At 49.5% G+C, this 16,408-nt stretch overlaps 39 non-coding genes and 2 pseudogenes across 39 annotated transcripts; all 41 read left to right on the top strand.

The window, feature by feature from the left end:
• The first annotated feature begins 3 nt into the window (after positions 1-3).
• Positions 4-116, top strand: LOC145080478 (5S ribosomal RNA; annotated as a pseudogene).
• A 2,163-nt stretch (positions 117-2,279) lies between these two features.
• Positions 2,280-2,395, top strand: LOC145080445 (5S ribosomal RNA; annotated as a pseudogene).
• A 1,199-nt stretch (positions 2,396-3,594) lies between these two features.
• LOC145081463 (5S ribosomal RNA) lies at positions 3,595-3,713 on the top strand. Its single transcript, XR_013696020.1, has one exon. It is a non-coding gene; the product is annotated as a 5S ribosomal RNA (ribosomal RNA).
• A 215-nt stretch (positions 3,714-3,928) lies between these two features.
• On the top strand, positions 3,929-4,046 carry LOC145084930 (5S ribosomal RNA). The gene has a single exon (XR_013699353.1). It is a non-coding gene; the product is annotated as a 5S ribosomal RNA (ribosomal RNA).
• Positions 4,047-4,262: 216 nt separating this feature from the next.
• LOC145081464 (5S ribosomal RNA) lies at positions 4,263-4,381 on the top strand. The gene has a single exon (XR_013696021.1). It is a non-coding gene; the product is annotated as a 5S ribosomal RNA (ribosomal RNA).
• Positions 4,382-4,596: 215 nt separating this feature from the next.
• LOC145081466 (5S ribosomal RNA) lies at positions 4,597-4,715 on the top strand. The gene has a single exon (XR_013696022.1). It is a non-coding gene; the product is annotated as a 5S ribosomal RNA (ribosomal RNA).
• A 216-nt stretch (positions 4,716-4,931) lies between these two features.
• Positions 4,932-5,050, top strand: LOC145081468 (5S ribosomal RNA). The gene has a single exon (XR_013696024.1). It is a non-coding gene; the product is annotated as a 5S ribosomal RNA (ribosomal RNA).
• Positions 5,051-5,265: 215 nt separating this feature from the next.
• On the top strand, positions 5,266-5,384 carry LOC145081469 (5S ribosomal RNA). The gene has a single exon (XR_013696025.1). It is a non-coding gene; the product is annotated as a 5S ribosomal RNA (ribosomal RNA).
• Positions 5,385-5,599: 215 nt separating this feature from the next.
• Positions 5,600-5,718, top strand: LOC145081470 (5S ribosomal RNA). Its single transcript, XR_013696026.1, has one exon. It is a non-coding gene; the product is annotated as a 5S ribosomal RNA (ribosomal RNA).
• A 216-nt stretch (positions 5,719-5,934) lies between these two features.
• Positions 5,935-6,053, top strand: LOC145081471 (5S ribosomal RNA). The gene has a single exon (XR_013696027.1). It is a non-coding gene; the product is annotated as a 5S ribosomal RNA (ribosomal RNA).
• A 215-nt stretch (positions 6,054-6,268) lies between these two features.
• Positions 6,269-6,387, top strand: LOC145081472 (5S ribosomal RNA). Its single transcript, XR_013696028.1, has one exon. It is a non-coding gene; the product is annotated as a 5S ribosomal RNA (ribosomal RNA).
• Positions 6,388-6,602: 215 nt separating this feature from the next.
• LOC145081473 (5S ribosomal RNA) lies at positions 6,603-6,721 on the top strand. The gene has a single exon (XR_013696029.1). It is a non-coding gene; the product is annotated as a 5S ribosomal RNA (ribosomal RNA).
• A 213-nt stretch (positions 6,722-6,934) lies between these two features.
• Positions 6,935-7,053, top strand: LOC145081474 (5S ribosomal RNA). The gene has a single exon (XR_013696030.1). It is a non-coding gene; the product is annotated as a 5S ribosomal RNA (ribosomal RNA).
• Positions 7,054-7,269: 216 nt separating this feature from the next.
• On the top strand, positions 7,270-7,388 carry LOC145081475 (5S ribosomal RNA). Its single transcript, XR_013696031.1, has one exon. It is a non-coding gene; the product is annotated as a 5S ribosomal RNA (ribosomal RNA).
• Positions 7,389-7,603: 215 nt separating this feature from the next.
• LOC145081476 (5S ribosomal RNA) lies at positions 7,604-7,722 on the top strand. Its single transcript, XR_013696032.1, has one exon. It is a non-coding gene; the product is annotated as a 5S ribosomal RNA (ribosomal RNA).
• Positions 7,723-7,937: 215 nt separating this feature from the next.
• On the top strand, positions 7,938-8,056 carry LOC145081477 (5S ribosomal RNA). The gene has a single exon (XR_013696033.1). It is a non-coding gene; the product is annotated as a 5S ribosomal RNA (ribosomal RNA).
• Positions 8,057-8,272: 216 nt separating this feature from the next.
• Positions 8,273-8,391, top strand: LOC145081479 (5S ribosomal RNA). The gene has a single exon (XR_013696035.1). It is a non-coding gene; the product is annotated as a 5S ribosomal RNA (ribosomal RNA).
• A 215-nt stretch (positions 8,392-8,606) lies between these two features.
• LOC145081480 (5S ribosomal RNA) lies at positions 8,607-8,725 on the top strand. The gene has a single exon (XR_013696036.1). It is a non-coding gene; the product is annotated as a 5S ribosomal RNA (ribosomal RNA).
• Positions 8,726-8,940: 215 nt separating this feature from the next.
• Positions 8,941-9,059, top strand: LOC145081481 (5S ribosomal RNA). Its single transcript, XR_013696037.1, has one exon. It is a non-coding gene; the product is annotated as a 5S ribosomal RNA (ribosomal RNA).
• A 215-nt stretch (positions 9,060-9,274) lies between these two features.
• LOC145081482 (5S ribosomal RNA) lies at positions 9,275-9,393 on the top strand. Its single transcript, XR_013696038.1, has one exon. It is a non-coding gene; the product is annotated as a 5S ribosomal RNA (ribosomal RNA).
• Positions 9,394-9,608: 215 nt separating this feature from the next.
• On the top strand, positions 9,609-9,727 carry LOC145084491 (5S ribosomal RNA). The gene has a single exon (XR_013698933.1). It is a non-coding gene; the product is annotated as a 5S ribosomal RNA (ribosomal RNA).
• Positions 9,728-9,942: 215 nt separating this feature from the next.
• On the top strand, positions 9,943-10,061 carry LOC145081483 (5S ribosomal RNA). The gene has a single exon (XR_013696039.1). It is a non-coding gene; the product is annotated as a 5S ribosomal RNA (ribosomal RNA).
• Positions 10,062-10,275: 214 nt separating this feature from the next.
• Positions 10,276-10,394, top strand: LOC145081484 (5S ribosomal RNA). The gene has a single exon (XR_013696040.1). It is a non-coding gene; the product is annotated as a 5S ribosomal RNA (ribosomal RNA).
• A 215-nt stretch (positions 10,395-10,609) lies between these two features.
• LOC145081485 (5S ribosomal RNA) lies at positions 10,610-10,728 on the top strand. The gene has a single exon (XR_013696041.1). It is a non-coding gene; the product is annotated as a 5S ribosomal RNA (ribosomal RNA).
• Positions 10,729-10,942: 214 nt separating this feature from the next.
• Positions 10,943-11,061, top strand: LOC145081486 (5S ribosomal RNA). The gene has a single exon (XR_013696042.1). It is a non-coding gene; the product is annotated as a 5S ribosomal RNA (ribosomal RNA).
• Positions 11,062-11,276: 215 nt separating this feature from the next.
• On the top strand, positions 11,277-11,395 carry LOC145081487 (5S ribosomal RNA). The gene has a single exon (XR_013696043.1). It is a non-coding gene; the product is annotated as a 5S ribosomal RNA (ribosomal RNA).
• Positions 11,396-11,610: 215 nt separating this feature from the next.
• LOC145084884 (5S ribosomal RNA) lies at positions 11,611-11,729 on the top strand. Its single transcript, XR_013699309.1, has one exon. It is a non-coding gene; the product is annotated as a 5S ribosomal RNA (ribosomal RNA).
• A 214-nt stretch (positions 11,730-11,943) lies between these two features.
• LOC145081488 (5S ribosomal RNA) lies at positions 11,944-12,062 on the top strand. Its single transcript, XR_013696044.1, has one exon. It is a non-coding gene; the product is annotated as a 5S ribosomal RNA (ribosomal RNA).
• A 215-nt stretch (positions 12,063-12,277) lies between these two features.
• Positions 12,278-12,396, top strand: LOC145081490 (5S ribosomal RNA). The gene has a single exon (XR_013696046.1). It is a non-coding gene; the product is annotated as a 5S ribosomal RNA (ribosomal RNA).
• A 215-nt stretch (positions 12,397-12,611) lies between these two features.
• On the top strand, positions 12,612-12,730 carry LOC145081492 (5S ribosomal RNA). Its single transcript, XR_013696047.1, has one exon. It is a non-coding gene; the product is annotated as a 5S ribosomal RNA (ribosomal RNA).
• A 215-nt stretch (positions 12,731-12,945) lies between these two features.
• LOC145084869 (5S ribosomal RNA) lies at positions 12,946-13,064 on the top strand. Its single transcript, XR_013699295.1, has one exon. It is a non-coding gene; the product is annotated as a 5S ribosomal RNA (ribosomal RNA).
• A 214-nt stretch (positions 13,065-13,278) lies between these two features.
• On the top strand, positions 13,279-13,397 carry LOC145083423 (5S ribosomal RNA). The gene has a single exon (XR_013697900.1). It is a non-coding gene; the product is annotated as a 5S ribosomal RNA (ribosomal RNA).
• Positions 13,398-13,611: 214 nt separating this feature from the next.
• LOC145081493 (5S ribosomal RNA) lies at positions 13,612-13,730 on the top strand. The gene has a single exon (XR_013696048.1). It is a non-coding gene; the product is annotated as a 5S ribosomal RNA (ribosomal RNA).
• Positions 13,731-13,945: 215 nt separating this feature from the next.
• Positions 13,946-14,064, top strand: LOC145083251 (5S ribosomal RNA). The gene has a single exon (XR_013697730.1). It is a non-coding gene; the product is annotated as a 5S ribosomal RNA (ribosomal RNA).
• A 214-nt stretch (positions 14,065-14,278) lies between these two features.
• Positions 14,279-14,397, top strand: LOC145083343 (5S ribosomal RNA). Its single transcript, XR_013697817.1, has one exon. It is a non-coding gene; the product is annotated as a 5S ribosomal RNA (ribosomal RNA).
• Positions 14,398-14,612: 215 nt separating this feature from the next.
• On the top strand, positions 14,613-14,731 carry LOC145083006 (5S ribosomal RNA). Its single transcript, XR_013697500.1, has one exon. It is a non-coding gene; the product is annotated as a 5S ribosomal RNA (ribosomal RNA).
• A 214-nt stretch (positions 14,732-14,945) lies between these two features.
• Positions 14,946-15,064, top strand: LOC145081494 (5S ribosomal RNA). The gene has a single exon (XR_013696049.1). It is a non-coding gene; the product is annotated as a 5S ribosomal RNA (ribosomal RNA).
• A 214-nt stretch (positions 15,065-15,278) lies between these two features.
• On the top strand, positions 15,279-15,397 carry LOC145081495 (5S ribosomal RNA). Its single transcript, XR_013696050.1, has one exon. It is a non-coding gene; the product is annotated as a 5S ribosomal RNA (ribosomal RNA).
• Positions 15,398-15,613: 216 nt separating this feature from the next.
• On the top strand, positions 15,614-15,732 carry LOC145081496 (5S ribosomal RNA). Its single transcript, XR_013696051.1, has one exon. It is a non-coding gene; the product is annotated as a 5S ribosomal RNA (ribosomal RNA).
• Positions 15,733-15,946: 214 nt separating this feature from the next.
• LOC145081497 (5S ribosomal RNA) lies at positions 15,947-16,065 on the top strand. Its single transcript, XR_013696052.1, has one exon. It is a non-coding gene; the product is annotated as a 5S ribosomal RNA (ribosomal RNA).
• A 214-nt stretch (positions 16,066-16,279) lies between these two features.
• On the top strand, positions 16,280-16,398 carry LOC145083244 (5S ribosomal RNA). Its single transcript, XR_013697723.1, has one exon. It is a non-coding gene; the product is annotated as a 5S ribosomal RNA (ribosomal RNA).
• Positions 16,399-16,408: the final 10 nt, after the last annotated feature.

Raw genomic sequence — 16,408 nt, forward strand, 5'->3', positions numbered from 1 at the left:
TTCGGGTGCGATCATACCGGCACTAATGCACGGGATCCCGTCGAACTCCGCGATTAAGCGTGCTTGGGCGAGTAGTACTAGGATGGGTGACCCCTGGGAAGTCGTATTTGCACCCCCCTTTTTCGTTGTCCGTTTGCGTTTGTTTACAGGTTTCGTGCTTTTTTTTCCTTTCTTTTCTTGCTATTTCTATGCTCGGAGTGCCCTCGGTTCGTGGTGATGGTTTTCGTATTTTTGAGCAGGCCGTCCGTCACGTGGGTCCCACGCCCGCGTACCAAAACAAGCGTCTTGACACATAAAAACAATAAACATGGATAGTATTTCGGGTGCGATCATACCAGCACTAATGTGGATCCCATCGAACTCCCGCGATTCGTGTGAGCGGAAATGATGCTAGGATGGGTGACCCCTGAGATCCTCGTGTTGCACCCCCTTTTCGTTGTCCGTTTGCGTTTGTTTCTGAGTTTTACGTGCTTTTTTTCCTTTCTTTCTTTCATTTTCTGTGCTCGGGTGCCCTCGGTTCGGTGGGGCGTGGTTTTCGTATTTTTGGAGACGGGGCCGATCCGTCACGTGGGTCCGCCCCGTACTGAACAAAGCGTCTTCTAACATAAACAATAAGCATGGATAGTATTTCGGGTGCGATCATACGGCACTAATGCCGGATCCCATCGAACTGCGCCGATTAGCGTGCTTGAGCGGTAGTGCGGGATGGGTGACCCCTGAGAAGTCCTCGTGTTACCCCCCTTTTTCGTTGTCGTTTGCGTTTGTTTCTAGGTTTTACGTGCTTTTTTCCTTTCTTTCTTGCTATTTCTATGCTCGGGTGCCCTCCGGTTCATGGGTGATGGTTTTCGTATTTTTGGAACGGAGTAGATCCGTCGCGTGGGTCCCGCGCCCCGCGTACCAAAAACAAAGGCGTCTTCGAAAACACATAAAAACAATAAACATGGATAGTATTTGGTGCGATCATGCCGACACTAATGCCGGATCACATCGAACTCCGCGATTAAGCGTGCTTGGCGAAAGTGATGCCCCAGAATGGTGACCCACAGGAGAAGTCCTCGTGTTGCACCCCCTTTTCGTTGTCCGTTTGCGTTTGTTTCTAGGTTTTACGTGCTTTTTTTTTCCTTTCTTTCTTGCTATTTCTATGCTCGGGTGCCCTGCGGTTAGTAGTGATGGTTTTCGTATTTTTGGGCAGACACGATCCGTCACATGGGTCCCACGCCCCGCGTACCAAAACAAAGGCGTCTTGACACATAAAAACAATAAACATGGATAGTATTTCGGGTGCGATCATACCGGCACTAGGCATAGGATCCATCGAACTCCGCGGTTAAGCGTGCTTGGGCGAGCGTAGTACTGGGATAGGTGACCTATAGGAGAAGTCTGCGTGTTGCACCCCCTTTTTCGTTGTCTGGTTGCGTTTGTTTCTAGGTTTTACGTGCTTTTTTTTTCCTTTCTTTCTTGCTATTTCTGTGTTTTCCGGGTGCCCTCGGTTCATGGGCGATGGTTTTCGTATTTTTGGAGACGGAGAAGCCCCGTCCGTCACGTGGGTCCCACGCCCCGCGTACCAAAACAAAGCGTCTTCTAACACATAAAAACAATAAACATGGATAGTATTTCGGGTGCGATCATACCGACACTAATGCCGCACACGGATCCTCGAACTCATGGCGTTAAGACGTGCTTGGGCGAGAGTGGTACTAGGATGGGTGACCCCTGAGAAGTCCTCGTGTTTGCACCCCCCTTTTTCGTTGTCCGTTTGCGTTTGTTTCTAGGTTTTACGTGCTTTTTTTTCCTTTCTTTCTTGCTGTTTCTATGCTCGGGTGCCCCTCACGGTTCATGGTGATGGTTTTCGTATTTTTTGGAGAGCAGGCCCGGGTCCGTCACGTCGGTCCCACGCCCCGCGTACCAAAACAAAGAAGGCGTCTTCTAACACATAAAACAATAAGCATGGATAGTATTTCGGGTACGTCCTTCGGCAATAATGCACCGGATCCTTGAACTCATCGATTAAGCGTGCTTGGGCGAAGTAGTCTTGCAGGATGGGTGACCTGAGAAGTCTCGTGTTGCACCCCCTTTTCGTTGTCCGTTTTGCGTTTGTTTCTAGGTTTTGCGTGCTTTTTTTCCTTTCTTTCTTGCTATTTCTATGCTCGGGTGCCCTGCGGTTCATGGTGATGGTTTTCGTATTTTTTTGGAGACGGAGCCGATCCGTCACGTGGGTCACGCCCGCGTACCAAAACAAAGGCGTCTTCACACATAAAAACAATAAACATGGATAATGTTGGTGCGGTATTACCGGCACTAATGCCGGATCCCATCGAACTCCGCGATTAAGCGTGCTTGAGCGAGAGTAGTACTGAGATGGGTGACCCCCTGAGAAGTCCTCGTGTTGCACCTTTTTAGATTGCTGTCCGTTTTGCGTTTGTTTCTAGGTTTTACGTGCTTTTTTTCCTTTCTTTCTTGCTATTTCTATGCTCGAGTGCCCTCCCGGTTCGTGGTGATGGTTTTCGTATTTTTGGGCTGGGCCCGTCCGTCGCGTGGGTCAACCGCCCCGCGTACCAAAACAAGCGTCTTCTAACACATAAAAACAATAAACATGGATAATCATTTCGGGTGCGATCATACCAGCACTAATGCACGGGATCCCATCGAACTCCTTGATTAAGCGTGCTTGAGGCGAAAGTGAAGTCTTAGGATGGGTGACCCCACCAGGGAAGTCCTCGTGTTGCACCCCCCTTTTCGTTGTCCGTTTGCGTTTGTTCCTAGGTTTTACGTGCTTTTTTCCTTTCTTTCTTGCTATTTCTGTGTGGGTGCCCTCCGGTTCGTGGGCGATGGTTTTCGTATTTTGAGACGGAGCCGATCCGTCACGTGGGTCCCACGCCCCCGCGTACCAAAACAAGGCGTCTTCCTAACACATAAAAACAATAAACATGGATAGTATTTCGGGTGCGATCATACCGGCACTAATGCACGGATCCCATCGAGAACTCCCTTGATTCGATGGCAGGCGAGTAGTACTAGGATGGGTGACCCCCTGAGGAAGTCCTCGTGTTGCACCCCCTTTTTCGTTGTCCGTTTGCGTTTGTTTCTAGGTTTTACGTGCTTTTTTCCTTTCTTTCTTGCTATTTCTATGCTCGGGTGCCCTCTAGGTTCGTGGGTGATGGTTTTCGTATTTTGGGCAGGCCGATCCGTCACGTGGGTCCCACGCCCCGCGTACCAAAACAAAGGCGTCTTCTAACACATAAAACAATAAACATGGATAGTATTTCGGGTGCGATCATACCGGCACTGTGCACCGGATCCCATCGAACTCCTTGATTAAGCGTGCTTGAGCGAGAATGATACTGAGATGGGTGACCCACAGAGTCACTGCGTGTTTGCACCCCCTTTTTCGTTGTCCGTTTGCGTTTGTTTCTGAGTTTTACGTGCTTTTTTTTTTTTTTCTTTTCTTGCTATTTCTGTCTCGGGTGCCCTCCGGTTCATGGGCGATGGTTTTCGTATTTTGGGCCAGACCGATCCGTCACGTCGTCCCACGCCTGACGTACCAAAACAAGGCGTCTTCTAACACATAAAAACAATAAACATGGATAGTATTTCGGGTGCGATCATACCAGCACTAATGCACCGGATCCCATCAGAACTCCGCAGTTAAGCGTGCTTGGGCGAGAGTAGTACTAGGATGGGTGACCCCCTGGGAAGTCCTCGTGTTGCACCCCCCTTTTTCGTTGTCCGTTTGCGTTTGTTTCTAGGTTTTACGTGCTTTTTTTTCCTTTCTTTCTTGCTATTTCTATGCTCGGGTGCCCTCCGGTTCGTGGCTGATGGTTTTCGTATTTTTGGAACGGAGCCGATCCGTCACGTGGGTCCCACGCCCCGCGTACCAAAACAAAGGCGTCTTCTAACACATAAAAACAATAAACATGGATAGTATTTCGGGTGCGATCATACCAGCACTAATGCACCGGATCCCATCAGAACTCCGCAGTTAAGCGTGCTTGGGCGAGAGTAGTACTAGGATGGGTGACCCCCTGGAAGTCCTCGTGTTGCACCCCCCTTTTTCGTTGTCCGTTTGCGTTTGTTTCTAGGTTTTACGTGCTTTTTTTTCCTTTCTTTTCTTGCTATTTCTATGCTCGGGTGCCCTCCGGTTCATGGCTGATGGTTTTCGTATTTTTGGAACGGAGCCGATCCGTCACGTGGGTCCCACGCCCCGCGTACCAAAACAAAGGCGTCTTCTAACACATAAAAACAATAAACATGGATAGTATTTCGGGTGCGATCATACCAGCACTAATGCACCGGATCCCATCAGAACTCCGCAGTTAAGCGTGCTTGGGCGAGAGTAGTACTAGGATGGGTGACCCCCTGGGAAGTCCTCGTGTTGCACCCCCCTTTTTCGTTGTCCGTTTGCGTTTGTTTCTAGGTTTTACGTGCTTTTTTTTCCTTTCTTTCTTGCTATTTCTATGCTCGGGTGCCCTCCGGTTCGTGGCTGATGGTTTTCGTATTTTTGGAACGGAGCCGATCCGTCACGTGGGTCCCACGCCCCGCGTACCAAAACAAAGGCGTCTTCTAACACATAAAAACAATAAACATGGATAGTATTTCGGGTGCGATCATACCAGCACTAATGCACCGGATCCCATCAGAACTCCGCAGTTAAGCGTGCTTGGGCGAGAGTAGTACTAGGATGGGTGACCCCCTGGGAAGTCCTCGTGTTGCACCCCCCTTTTTCGTTGTCCGTTTGCGTTTGTTTCTAGGTTTTACGTGCTTTTTTTTTCCTTTCTTTCTTGCTATTTCTATGCTCGGGTGCCCTCCGGTTCGTGGCTGATGGTTTTCGTATTTTTGGAACGGAGCCGATCCGTCACGTGGGTCCCACGCCCCGCGTACCAAAACAAAGGCGTCTTCTAACACATAAAAACAATAAACATGGATAGTATTTCGGGTGCGATCATACCAGCACTAATGCACCGGATCCCATCAGAACTCCGCAGTTAAGCGTGCTTGGGCGAGAGTAGTACTAGGATGGGTGACCCCCTGGGAAGTCCTCGTGTTGCACCCCCCTTTTTCGTTGTCCGTTTGCGTTTGTTTCTAGGTTTTACGTGCTTTTTTTTCCTTTCTTTCTTGCTATTTCTATGCTCGGGTGCCCTCCGGTTCGTGGCTGATGGTTTTCGTATTTTTGGAACGGAGCCGATCCGTCACGTGGGTCCCACGCCCCGCGTACCAAAACAAAGGCGTCTTCTAACACATAAAAACAATAAACATGGATAGTATTTCGGGTGCGATCATACCAGCACTAATGCACCGGATCCCATCAGAACTCCGCAGTTAAGCGTGCTTGGGCGAGAGTAGTACTAGGATGGGTGACCCCCTGGGAAGTCCTCGTGTTGCACCCCCCTTTTTCGTTGTCCGTTTGCGTTTGTTTCTAGGTTTTACGTGCTTTTTTTTCCTTTCTTTCTTGCTATTTCTATGCTCGGGTGCCCTCCGGTTCGTGGCTGATGGTTTTCGTATTTTTGGAACGGAGCCGATCCGTCACGTGGGTCCCACGCCCCGCGTACCAAAACAAAGGCGTCTTCTAACACATAAAAACAATAAACATGGATAGTATTTCGGGTGCGATCATACCAGCACTAATGCACCGGATCCCATCAGAACTCCGCAGTTAAGCGTGCTTGGGCGAGAGTAGTACTAGGATGGGTGACCCCCTGGGAAGTCCTCGTGTTGCACCCCCCTTTTTCGTTGTCCGTTTGCGTTTGTTTCTAGGTTTTACGTGCTTTTTTTTCCTTTCTTTTCTTGCTATTTCTATGCTCGGGTGCCCTCCGGTTCATGGCTGATGGTTTTCGTATTTTTGGAACGGAGCCGATCCGTCACGTGGGTCCCACGCCCCGCGTACCAAAACAAAGGCGTCTTCTAACACATAAAAACAATAAACATGGATAGTATTTCGGGTGCGATCATACCAGCACTAATGCACCGGATCCCATCAGAACTCCGCAGTTAAGCGTGCTTGGGCGAGAGTAGTACTAGGATGGGTGACCCCCTGGGAAGTCCTCGTGTTGCACCCCCCTTTTTCGTTGTCCGTTTGCGTTTGTTTCTAGGTTTTACGTGCTTTTTTTTCCTTTCTTTCTTGCTATTTCTATGCTCGGGTGCCCTCCGGTTCGTGGCTGATGGTTTTCGTATTTTTGGAACGGAGCCGATCCGTCACGTGGGTCCCACGCCCCGCGTACCAAAACAAAGGCGTCTTCTAACACATAAAAACAATAAACATGGATAGTATTTCGGGTGCGATCATACCAGCACTAATGCACCGGATCCCATCAGAACTCCGCAGTTAAGCGTGCTTGGGCGAGAGTAGTACTAGGATGGGTGACCCCCTGGGAAGTCCTCGTGTTGCACCCCCCTTTTTCGTTGTCCGTTTGCGTTTGTTTCTAGGTTTTACGTGCTTTTTTTTCCTTTCTTTCTTGCTATTTCTATGCTCGGGTGCCCTCCGGTTCGTGGCTGATGGTTTTCGTATTTTTGGAACGGAGCCGATCCGTCACGTGGGTCCCACGCCCCGCGTACCAAAACAAAGGCGTCTTCTAACACATAAAAACAATAAACATGGATAGTATTTCGGGTGCGATCATACCAGCACTAATGCACCGGATCCCATCAGAACTCCGCAGTTAAGCGTGCTTGGGCGAGAGTAGTACTAGGATGGGTGACCCCCTGGGAAGTCCTCGTGTTGCACCCCCTTTTTCGTTGTCCGTTTGCGTTTGTTTCTAGGTTTTACGTGCTTTTTTTTCCTTTCTTTCTTGCTATTTCTATGCTCGGGTGCCCTCCGGTTCGTGGCTGATGTTTTCGTATTTTTGGAACGGAGCCGATCCGTCACGTGGGTCCCACGCCCCGCGTACCAAAACAAAGGCGTCTTCTAACACATAAAAACAATAAACATGGATAGTATTTCGGGTGCGATCATACCAGCACTAATGCACCGGATCCCATCAGAACTCCGCAGTTAAGCGTGCTTGGGCGAGAGTAGTACTAGGATGGGTGACCCCCTGGGAAGTCCTCGTGTTGCACCCCCCTTTTTCGTTGTCCGTTTGCGTTTGTTTCTAGGTTTTACGTGCTTTTTTTTTCCTTTCTTTCTTGCTATTTCTATGCTCGGGTGCCCTCCGGTTCGTGGCTGATGGTTTTCGTATTTTTGGAACGGAGCCGATCCGTCACGTGGGTCCCACGCCCCGCGTACCAAAACAAAGGCGTCTTCTAACACATAAAAACAATAAACATGGATAGTATTTCGGGTGCGATCATACCAGCACTAATGCACCGGATCCCATCAGAACTCCGCAGTTAAGCGTGCTTGGGCGAGAGTAGTACTAGGATGGGTGACCCCCTGGGAAGTCCTCGTGTTGCACCCCCCTTTTTCGTTGTCCGTTTGCGTTTGTTTCTAGGTTTTACGTGCTTTTTTTTCCTTTCTTTCTTGCTATTTCTATGCTCGGGTGCCCTCCGGTTCATGGCTGATGGTTTTCGTATTTTTGGAACGGAGCCAATCCGTCACGTGGGTCCCACGCCCCGCGTACCAAAACAAAGGCGTCTTCTAACACATAAAAACAATAAACATGGATAGTATTTCGGGTGCGATCATACCAGCACTAATGCACCGGATCCCATCAGAACTCCGCAGTTAAGCGTGCTTGGGCGAGAGTAGTACTAGGATGGGTGACCCCCTGGGAAGTCCTCGTGTTGCACCCCCCTTTTTCGTTGTCCGTTTGCGTTTGTTTCTAGGTTTTACGTGCTTTTTTTTCCTTTCTTTCTTGCTATTTCTATGCTCGGGTGCCCTCCGGTTCATGGCTGATGGTTTTCGTATTTTTGGAACGGAGCCGATCCGTCACGTGGGTCCCACGCCCCGCGTACCAAAACAAAGGCGTCTTCTAACACATAAAAACAATAAACATGGATAGTATTTCGGGTGCGATCATACCAGCACTAATGCACCGGATCCCATCAGAACTCCGCAGTTAAGCGTGCTTGGGCGAGAGTAGTACTAGGATGGGTGACCCCCTGGGAAGTCCTCGTGTTGCACCCCCCTTTTTCGTTGTCCGTTTGCGTTTGTTTCTAGGTTTTACGTGCTTTTTTTTCCTTTCTTTCTTGCTATTTCTATGCTCGGGTGCCCTCCGGTTCATGGCTGATGGTTTTCGTATTTTTGGAACGGAGCCGATCCGTCACGTGGGTCCCCACTCCCCGCGTACCAAAACAAAGGCGTCTTCTAACACATAAAAACAATAAACATGGATAGTATTTCGGGTGCGATCATACCAGCACTAATGCACCGGATCCCATCAGAACTCCGCAGTTAAGCGTGCTTGGGCGAGAGTAGTACTAGGATGGGTGACCCCCTGGGAAGTCCTCGTGTTGCACCCCCCTTTTTCGTTGTCCGTTTGCGTTTGTTTCTAGGTTTTACGTGCTTTTTTTTCCTTTCTTTCTTGCTATTTCTATGCTCGGGTGCCCTCCGGTTCATGGCTGATGGTTTTCGTATTTTTGGAACGGAGCCGATCCGTCACGTGGGTCCCACGCCCCGCGTACCAAAACAAAGGCGTCTTCTAACACATAAAAACAATAAACATGGATAGTATTTCGGGTGCGATCATACCAGCACTAATGCACCGGATCCCATCAGAACTCCGCAGTTAAGCGTGCTTGGGCGAGAGTAGTACTAGGATGGGTGACCCCCTGGGAAGTCCTCGTGTTGCACCCCCCTTTTTCGTTGTCCGTTTGCGTTTGTTTCTAGGTTTTACGTGCTTTTTTTTCCTTTCTTTCTTGCTATTTCTATGCTCGGGTGCCCTCCGGTTCATGGCTGATGGTTTTCGTATTTTTGGAACGGAGCCGATCCGTCACGTGGGTCCCACGCCCCGCGTACCAAAACAAAGGCGTCTTCTAACACATAAAAACAATAAACATGGATAGTATTTCGGGTGCGATCATACCAGCACTAATGCACCGGATCCCATCAGAACTCCGCAGTTAAGCGTGCTTGGGCGAGAGTAGTACTAGGATGGGTGACCCCCTGGGAAGTCCTCGTGTTGCACCCCCCTTTTTCGTTGTCCGTTTGCGTTTGTTTCTAGGTTTTACGTGCTTTTTTTTCCTTTCTTTCTTGCTATTTCTATGCTCGGGTGCCCTCCGGTTCGTGGCTGATGGTTTTCGTATTTTTGGAACGGAGCCGATCCGTCATGTGGGTCCCACGCCCCGCGTACCAAAACAAAGGCGTCTTCTAACACATAAAAACAATAAACATGGATAGTATTTCGGGTGCGATCATACCAGCACTAATGCACCGGATCCCATCAGAACTCCGCAGTTAAGCGTGCTTGGGCGAGAGTAGTACTAGGATGGGTGACCCCCTGGGAAGTCCTCGTGTTGCACCCCCCTTTTTCGTTGTCCGTTTGCGTTTGTTTCTAGGTTTTACGTGCTTTTTTTTCCTTTCTTTCTTGCTATTTCTATGCTCGGGTGCCCTCCGGTTCATGGCTGATGGTTTTCGTATTTTTGGAACGGAGCCGATCCGTCACGTGGGTCCCACGCCCCGCGTACCAAAACAAAGGCGTCTTCTAACACATAAAAACAATAAACATGGATAGTATTTCGGGTGCGATCATACCAGCAATAATGCACCGGATCCCATCAGAACTCCGCAGTTAAGCGTGCTTGGGCGAGAGTAGTACTAGGATGGGTGACCCCCTGGGAAGTCCTCGTGTTGCACCCCCCTTTTTCGTTGTCCGTTTGCGTTTGTTTCTAGGTTTTACGTGCTTTTTTTTCCTTTCTTTCTTGCTATTTCTATGCTCGGGTGCCCTCCGGTTCATGGCTGATGGTTTTCGTATTTTTGGAACGGAGCCGATCCGTCACGTGGGTCCCACGCCCCGCGTACCAAAACAAAGGCGTCTTCTAACACATAAAAACAATAAACATGGATAGTATTTCGGGTGCGATCATACCAGCACTAATGCACCGGATCCCATCAGAACTCCGCAGTTAAGCGTGCTTGGGCGAGAGTAGTACTAGGATGGGTGACCCCCTGGGAAGTCCTCGTGTTGCACCCCCCTTTTTCGTTGTCCGTTTGCGTTTGTTTCTAGGTTTTACGTGCTTTTTTTCCTTTCTTTCTTGCTATTTCTATGCTCGGGTGCCCTCCGGTTCGTGGCTGATGGTTTTCGTATTTTTGGAACGGAGCCGATCCGTCACGTGGGTCCCACGCCCCGCGTACCAAAACAAAGGCGTCTTCTAACACATAAAAACAATAAACATGGATAGTATTTCGGGTGCGATCATACCAGCACTAATGCACCGGATCCCATCAGAACTCCGCAGTTAAGCGTGCTTGGGCGAGAGTAGTACTAGGATGGGTGACCCCCTGGGAAGTCCTCGTGTTGCACCCCCCTTTTTCGTTGTCCGTTTGCGTTTGTTTCTAGGTTTTACGTGCTTTTTTTTCCTTTCTTTCTTGCTATTTCTATGCTCGGGTGCCCTCCGGTTCATGGCTGATGGTTTTCGTATTTTTGGAACGGAGCCGATCCGTCACGTGGGTCCCACGCCCCGCGTACCAAAACAAAGGCGTCTTCTAACACATAAAAACAATAAACATGGATAGTATTTCGGGTGCGATCATACCAGCACTAATGCACCGGATCCCATCAGAACTCCGCAGTTAAGCGTGCTTGGGCGAGAGTAGTACTAGGATGGGTGACCCCCTGGGAAGTCCTCGTGTTGCACCCCCCTTTTTCGTTGTCCGTTTGCGTTTGTTTCTAGGTTTTACGTGCTTTTTTTCCTTTCTTTCTTGCTATTTCTATGCTCGGGTGCCCTCCGGTTCGTGGCTGATGGTTTTCGTATTTTTGGAACGGAGCCGATCCGTCACGTGGGTCCCACGCCCCGCGTACCAAAACAAAGGCGTCTTCTAACACATAAAAACAATAAACATGGATAGTATTTCGGGTGCGATCATACCAGCACTAATGCACCGGATCCCATCAGAACTCCGCAGTTAAGCGTGCTTGGGCGAGAGTAGTACTAGGATGGGTGACCCCCTGGGAAGTCCTCGTGTTGCACCCCCCTTTTTCGTTGTCCGTTTGCGTTTGTTTCTAGGTTTTACGTGCTTTTTTTTCCTTTCTTTCTTGCTATTTCTATGCTCGGGTGCCCTCCGGTTCGTGGCTGATGGTTTTCGTATTTTTGGAACGGAGCCGATCCGTCACGTGGGTCCCACGCCCCGCGTACCAAAACAAAGGCGTCTTCTAACACATAAAAACAATAAACATGGATAGTATTTCGGGTGCGATCATACCAGCACTAATGCACCGGATCCCATCAGAACTCCGCAGTTAAGCGTGCTTGGGCGAGAGTAGTACTAGGATGGGTGACCCCCTGGGAAGTCCTCGTGTTGCACCCCCCTTTTTCGTTGTCCGTTTGCGTTTGTTTCTAGGTTTTACGTGCTTTTTTTTCCTTTCTTTCTTGCTATTTCTATGCTCGGGTGCCCTCCGGTTCATGGCTGATGGTTTTCGTATTTTTGGAACGGAGCCGATCCGTCACGTGGGTCCCACGCCCCGCGTACCAAAACAAAGGCGTCTTCTAACACATAAAAACAATAAACATGGATAGTATTTCGGGTGCGATCATACCAGCACTAATGCACCGGATCCCATCAGAACTCCGCAGTTAAGCGTGCTTGGGAGAGAGTAGTACTAGGATGGGTGACCCCCTGGGAAGTCCTCGTGTTGCACCCCCCTTTTTCGTTGTCCGTTTGCGTTTGTTTCTAGGTTTTACGTGCTTTTTTTCCTTTCTTTCTTGCTATTTCTATGCTCGGGTGCCCTCCGGTTCGTGGCTGATGGTTTTCGTATTTTTGGAACGGAGCCGATCCGTCACGTGGGTCCCACGCCCCGCGTACCAAAACAAAGGCGTCTTCTAACACATAAAAACAATAAACATGGATAGTATTTCGGGTGCGATCATACCAGCACTAATGCACCGGATCCCATCAGAACTCCGCAGTTAAGCGTGCTTGGGCGAGAGTAGTACTAGGATGGGTGACCCCCTGGGAAGTCCTCGTGTTGCACCCCCCTTTTTCGTTGTCCGTTTGCGTTTGTTTCTAGGTTTTACGTGCTTTTTTTTCCTTTCTTTCTTGCTATTTCTATGCTCGGGTGCCCTCCGGTTCGTGGCTGATGGTTTTCGTATTTTTGGAACGGAGCCGATCCGTCACGTGGGTCCCACGCCCCGCGTACCAAAACAAAGGCGTCTTCTAACACATAAAAACAATAAACATGGATAGTATTTCGGGTGCGATCATACCAGCACTAATGCACCGGATCCCATCAGAACTCCGCAGTTAAGCGTGCTTGGGCGAGAGTAGTACTAGGATGGGTGACCCCCTGGGAAGTCCTCGTGTTGCACCCCCCTTTTTCGTTGTCCGTTTGCGTTTGTTTCTAGGTTTTACGTGCTTTTTTTTCCTTTCTTTCTTGCTATTTCTATGCTCGGGTGCCCTCCGGTTCATGGCTGATGGTTTTCGTATTTTTGGAACGGAGCCGATCCGTCACGTGGGTCCCACGCCCCGCGTACCAAAACAAAGGCGTCTTCTAACACATAAAAACAATAAACATGGATAGTATTTCGGGTGCGATCATACCAGCACTAATGCACCGGATCCCATCAGAACTCCGCAGTTAAGCGTGCTTGGGCGAGAGTAGTACTAGGATGGGTGACCCCCTGGGAAGTCCTCGTGTTGCACCCCCCTTTTTCGTTGTCCGTTTGCGTTTGTTTCTAGGTTTTACGTGCTTTTTTTTCCTTTCTTTCTTGCTATTTCTATGCTCGGGTGCCCTCCGGTTCGTGGCTGATGGTTTTCGTATTTTTGGAACGGAGCCGATCCGTCACGTGGGTCCCACGCCCCGCGTACCAAAACAAAGGCGTCTTCTAACACATAAAAACAATAAACATGGATAGTATTTCGGGTGCGATCATACCAGCACTAATGCACCGGATCCCATCAGAGCTCCGCAGTTAAGCGTGCTTGGGCGAGAGTAGTACTAGGATGGATGACCCCCTGGGAAGTCCTCGTGTTGCACCCCCCTTTTTCGTTGTCCGTTTGCGTTTGTTTCTAGGTTTTACGTGCTTTTTTTCCTTTCTTTCTTGCTATTTCTATGCTCGGGTGCCCTCCGGTTCATGGCTGATGGTTTTCGTATTTTTGGAACGGAGCCGATCCGTCACGTGGGTCCCACGCCCCGCGTACCAAAACAAAGGCGTCTTCTAACACATAAAAACAATAAACATGGATAGTATTTCTGGTGCGATCATACCAGCACTAATGCACCGGATCCCATCAGAACTCCGCAGTTAAGCGTGCTTGGGCGAGAGTAGTACTAGGATGGGTGACCCCCTGGGAAGTCCTCGTGTTGCACCCCCCTTTTTCGTTGTCCGTTTGCGTTTGTTTCTAGGTTTTACGTGCTTTTTTTCCTTTCTTTCTTGCTATTTCTATGCTCGGGTGCCCTCCGGTTCGTGGCTGATGGTTTTCGTATTTTTGGAACGGAGCCGATCCGTCACGTGGGTCCCACGCCCCGCGTACCAAAACAAAGGCGTCTTCTAACACATAAAAACAATAAACATGGATAGTATTTCGGGTGCGATCATACCAGCACTAATGCACCGGATCCCATCAGAACTCCGCAGTTAAGCGTGCTTGGGCGAGAGTAGTACTAGGATGGGTGACCCCCTGGGAAGTCCTCGTGTTGCACCCCCCTTTTTCGTTGTCCGTTTGCGTTTGTTTCTAGGTTTTACGTGCTTTTTTTTCCTTTCTTTCTTGCTATTTCTATGCTCGGGTGCCCTCCGGTTCGTGGCTGATGGTTTTCGTATTTTTGGAACGGAGCCGATCCGTCACGTGGGTCCCACGCCCCGCGTACCAAAACAAAGGCGTCTTCTAACACATAAAAACAATAAACATGGATAGTATTTCGGGTGCGATCATACCAGCACTAATGCACCGGATCCCATCAGAACTCCGCAGTTAAGCGTGCATGGGCGAGAGTAGTACTAGGATGGGTGACCCCCTGGGAAGTCCTCGTGTTGCACCCCCCTTTTTCGTTGTCCGTTTGCGTTTGTTTCTAGGTTTTACGTGCTTTTTTTCCTTTCTTTCTTGCTATTTCTATGCTCGGGTGCCCTCCGGTTCGTGGCTGATGGTTTTCGTATTTTTGGAACGGAGCCGATCCGTCACGTGGGTCCCACGCCCCGCGTACCAAAACAAAGGCGTCTTCTAACACATAAAAACAATAAACATGGATAGTATTTCGGGTGCGATCATACCAGCACTAATGCACCGGATCCCATCAGAACTCCGCAGTTAAGCGTGCTTGGGCGAGAGTAGTACTAGGATGGGTGACCCCCTGTGAAGTCCTCGTGTTGCACCCCCCTTTTTCGTTGTCCGTTTGCGTTTGTTTCTAGGTTTTACGTGCTTTTTTTTCCTTTCTTTCTTGCTATTTCTATGCTCGGGTGCCCTCCGGTTCGTGGCTGATGGTTTTCGTATTTTTGGAACGGAGCCGATCCGTCACGTGGGTCCCACGCCCCGCGTACCAAAACAAAGGCGTCTTCTAACACATAAAAACAATAAACATGGATAGTATTTCGGGTGCGATCATACCAGCACTAATGCACCGGATCCCATCAGAACTCCGCAGTTAAGCGTGCTTGGGCGAGAGTAGTACTAGGATGGGTGACCCCCTGGGAAGTCCTCGTGTTGCACTCCCCTTTTTCGTTGTCCGTTTGCGTTTGTTTCTAGGTTTTACGTGCTTTTTTTCCTTTCTTTCTTGCTATTTCTATGCTCGGGTGCCCTCCGGTTCGTGGCTGATGGTTTTCGTATTTTTGGAACGGAGCCGATCCGTCACGTGGGTCCCACGCCCCGCGTACCAAAACAAAGGCGTCTTCTAACACATAAAAACAATAAACATGGATAGTATTTCGGGTGCGATCATACCAGCACTAATGCACCGGATCCCATCAGAACTCCGCAGTTAAGCGTGCTTGGGCGAGAGTAGTACTAGGATGGGTGACCCCCTGGGAAGTCCTCGTGTTGCACCCCCCTTTTTCGTTGTCCGTTTGCGTTTGTTTCTAGGTTTTACGTGCTTTTTTTCCTTTCTTTCTTGCTATTTCTATGCTCGGGTGCCCTCCGGTTCGTGGCTGATGGTTTTCGTATTTTTGGAACGGAGCCGATCCGTCACGTGGGTCCCACGCCCCGCGTACCAAAACAAAGGCGTCTTCTAACACATAAAAACAATAAACATGGATAGTATTTCGGGTGCGATCATACCAGCACTAATGCACCGGATCCCATCAGAACTCCGCAGTTAAGCGTGCTTGGGCGAGAGTAGTACTAGGATGGGTGACCCCCTGGGAAGTCCTCGTGTTGCACCCCCCTTTTTCGTTGTCCGTTTGCGTTTGTTTCTAGGTTTTACGTGCTTTTTTTTTCCTTTCTTTCTTGCTATTTCTATGCTCGGGTGCCCTCCGGTTCGTGGCTGATGGTTTTCGTATTTTTGGAACGGAGCCGATCCGTCACGTGGGTCCCACGCCCCGCGTACCAAAACAAAGGCGTCTTCTAACACATAAAAACAATAAACATGGATAGTATTTCGGGTGCGATCATACCAGCACTAATGCACCGGATCCCATCAGAACTCCGCAGTTAAGCGTGCTTGGGCGAGAGTAGTACTAGGATGGGTGACCCCCTGGGAAGTCCTCGTGTTGCACCCCCCTTTTTCGTTGTCCGTTTGCGTTTGTTTCTAGGTTTTACGTGCTTTTTTTCCTTTCTTTCTTGCTATTTCTATGCTCGGGTGCCCTCCGGTTCGTGGCTGATGGTTTTCGTATTTTTGGAACGGAGCCGATCCGTCACGTGGGTCCCACGCCCCGCGTACCAAAACAAAGGCGTCTTCTAACACATAAAAACAATAAACATGGATAGTATTTCGGGTGCGATCATACCAGCACTAATGCACCGGATCCCATCAGAACTCCGCAGTTAAGCGTGCTTGGGCGAGAGTAGTACTAGGATGGGTGACCCCCTGGGAAGTCCTCGTGTTGCACCCCCCTTTTTCGTTGTCCGTTTGCGTTTGTTTCTAGGTTTTACGTGCTTTTTTTCCTTTCTTTCTTGCTATTTCTATGCTCGGGTGCCCTCCGGTTCGTGGCTGATGGTTTTCGTATTTTTGGAACGGAGCCGATCCGTCACGTGGGTCCCACGCCCCGCGTACCAAAACAAAGGCGTCTTCTAACACATAAAAACAATAAACATGGATAGTATTTCGGGTGCGATCATACCAGCACTAATGCACCGGATCCCATCAGAACTCCGCAGTTAAACGTGCTTGGGCGAGAGTAGTACTAGGATGGGTGACCCCCTGGGAAGTCCTCGTGTTGCACCCCCCTTTTTCGT

This window comes from Lactuca serriola, chromosome 1 (assembly GCF_051521515.1).
Source record: "Lactuca serriola cultivar US96UC23 chromosome 1, Lser_US96UC23_V15, whole genome shotgun sequence".
Classification (NCBI taxonomy): Eukaryota; Viridiplantae; Streptophyta; class Magnoliopsida; order Asterales; family Asteraceae; genus Lactuca; species Lactuca serriola.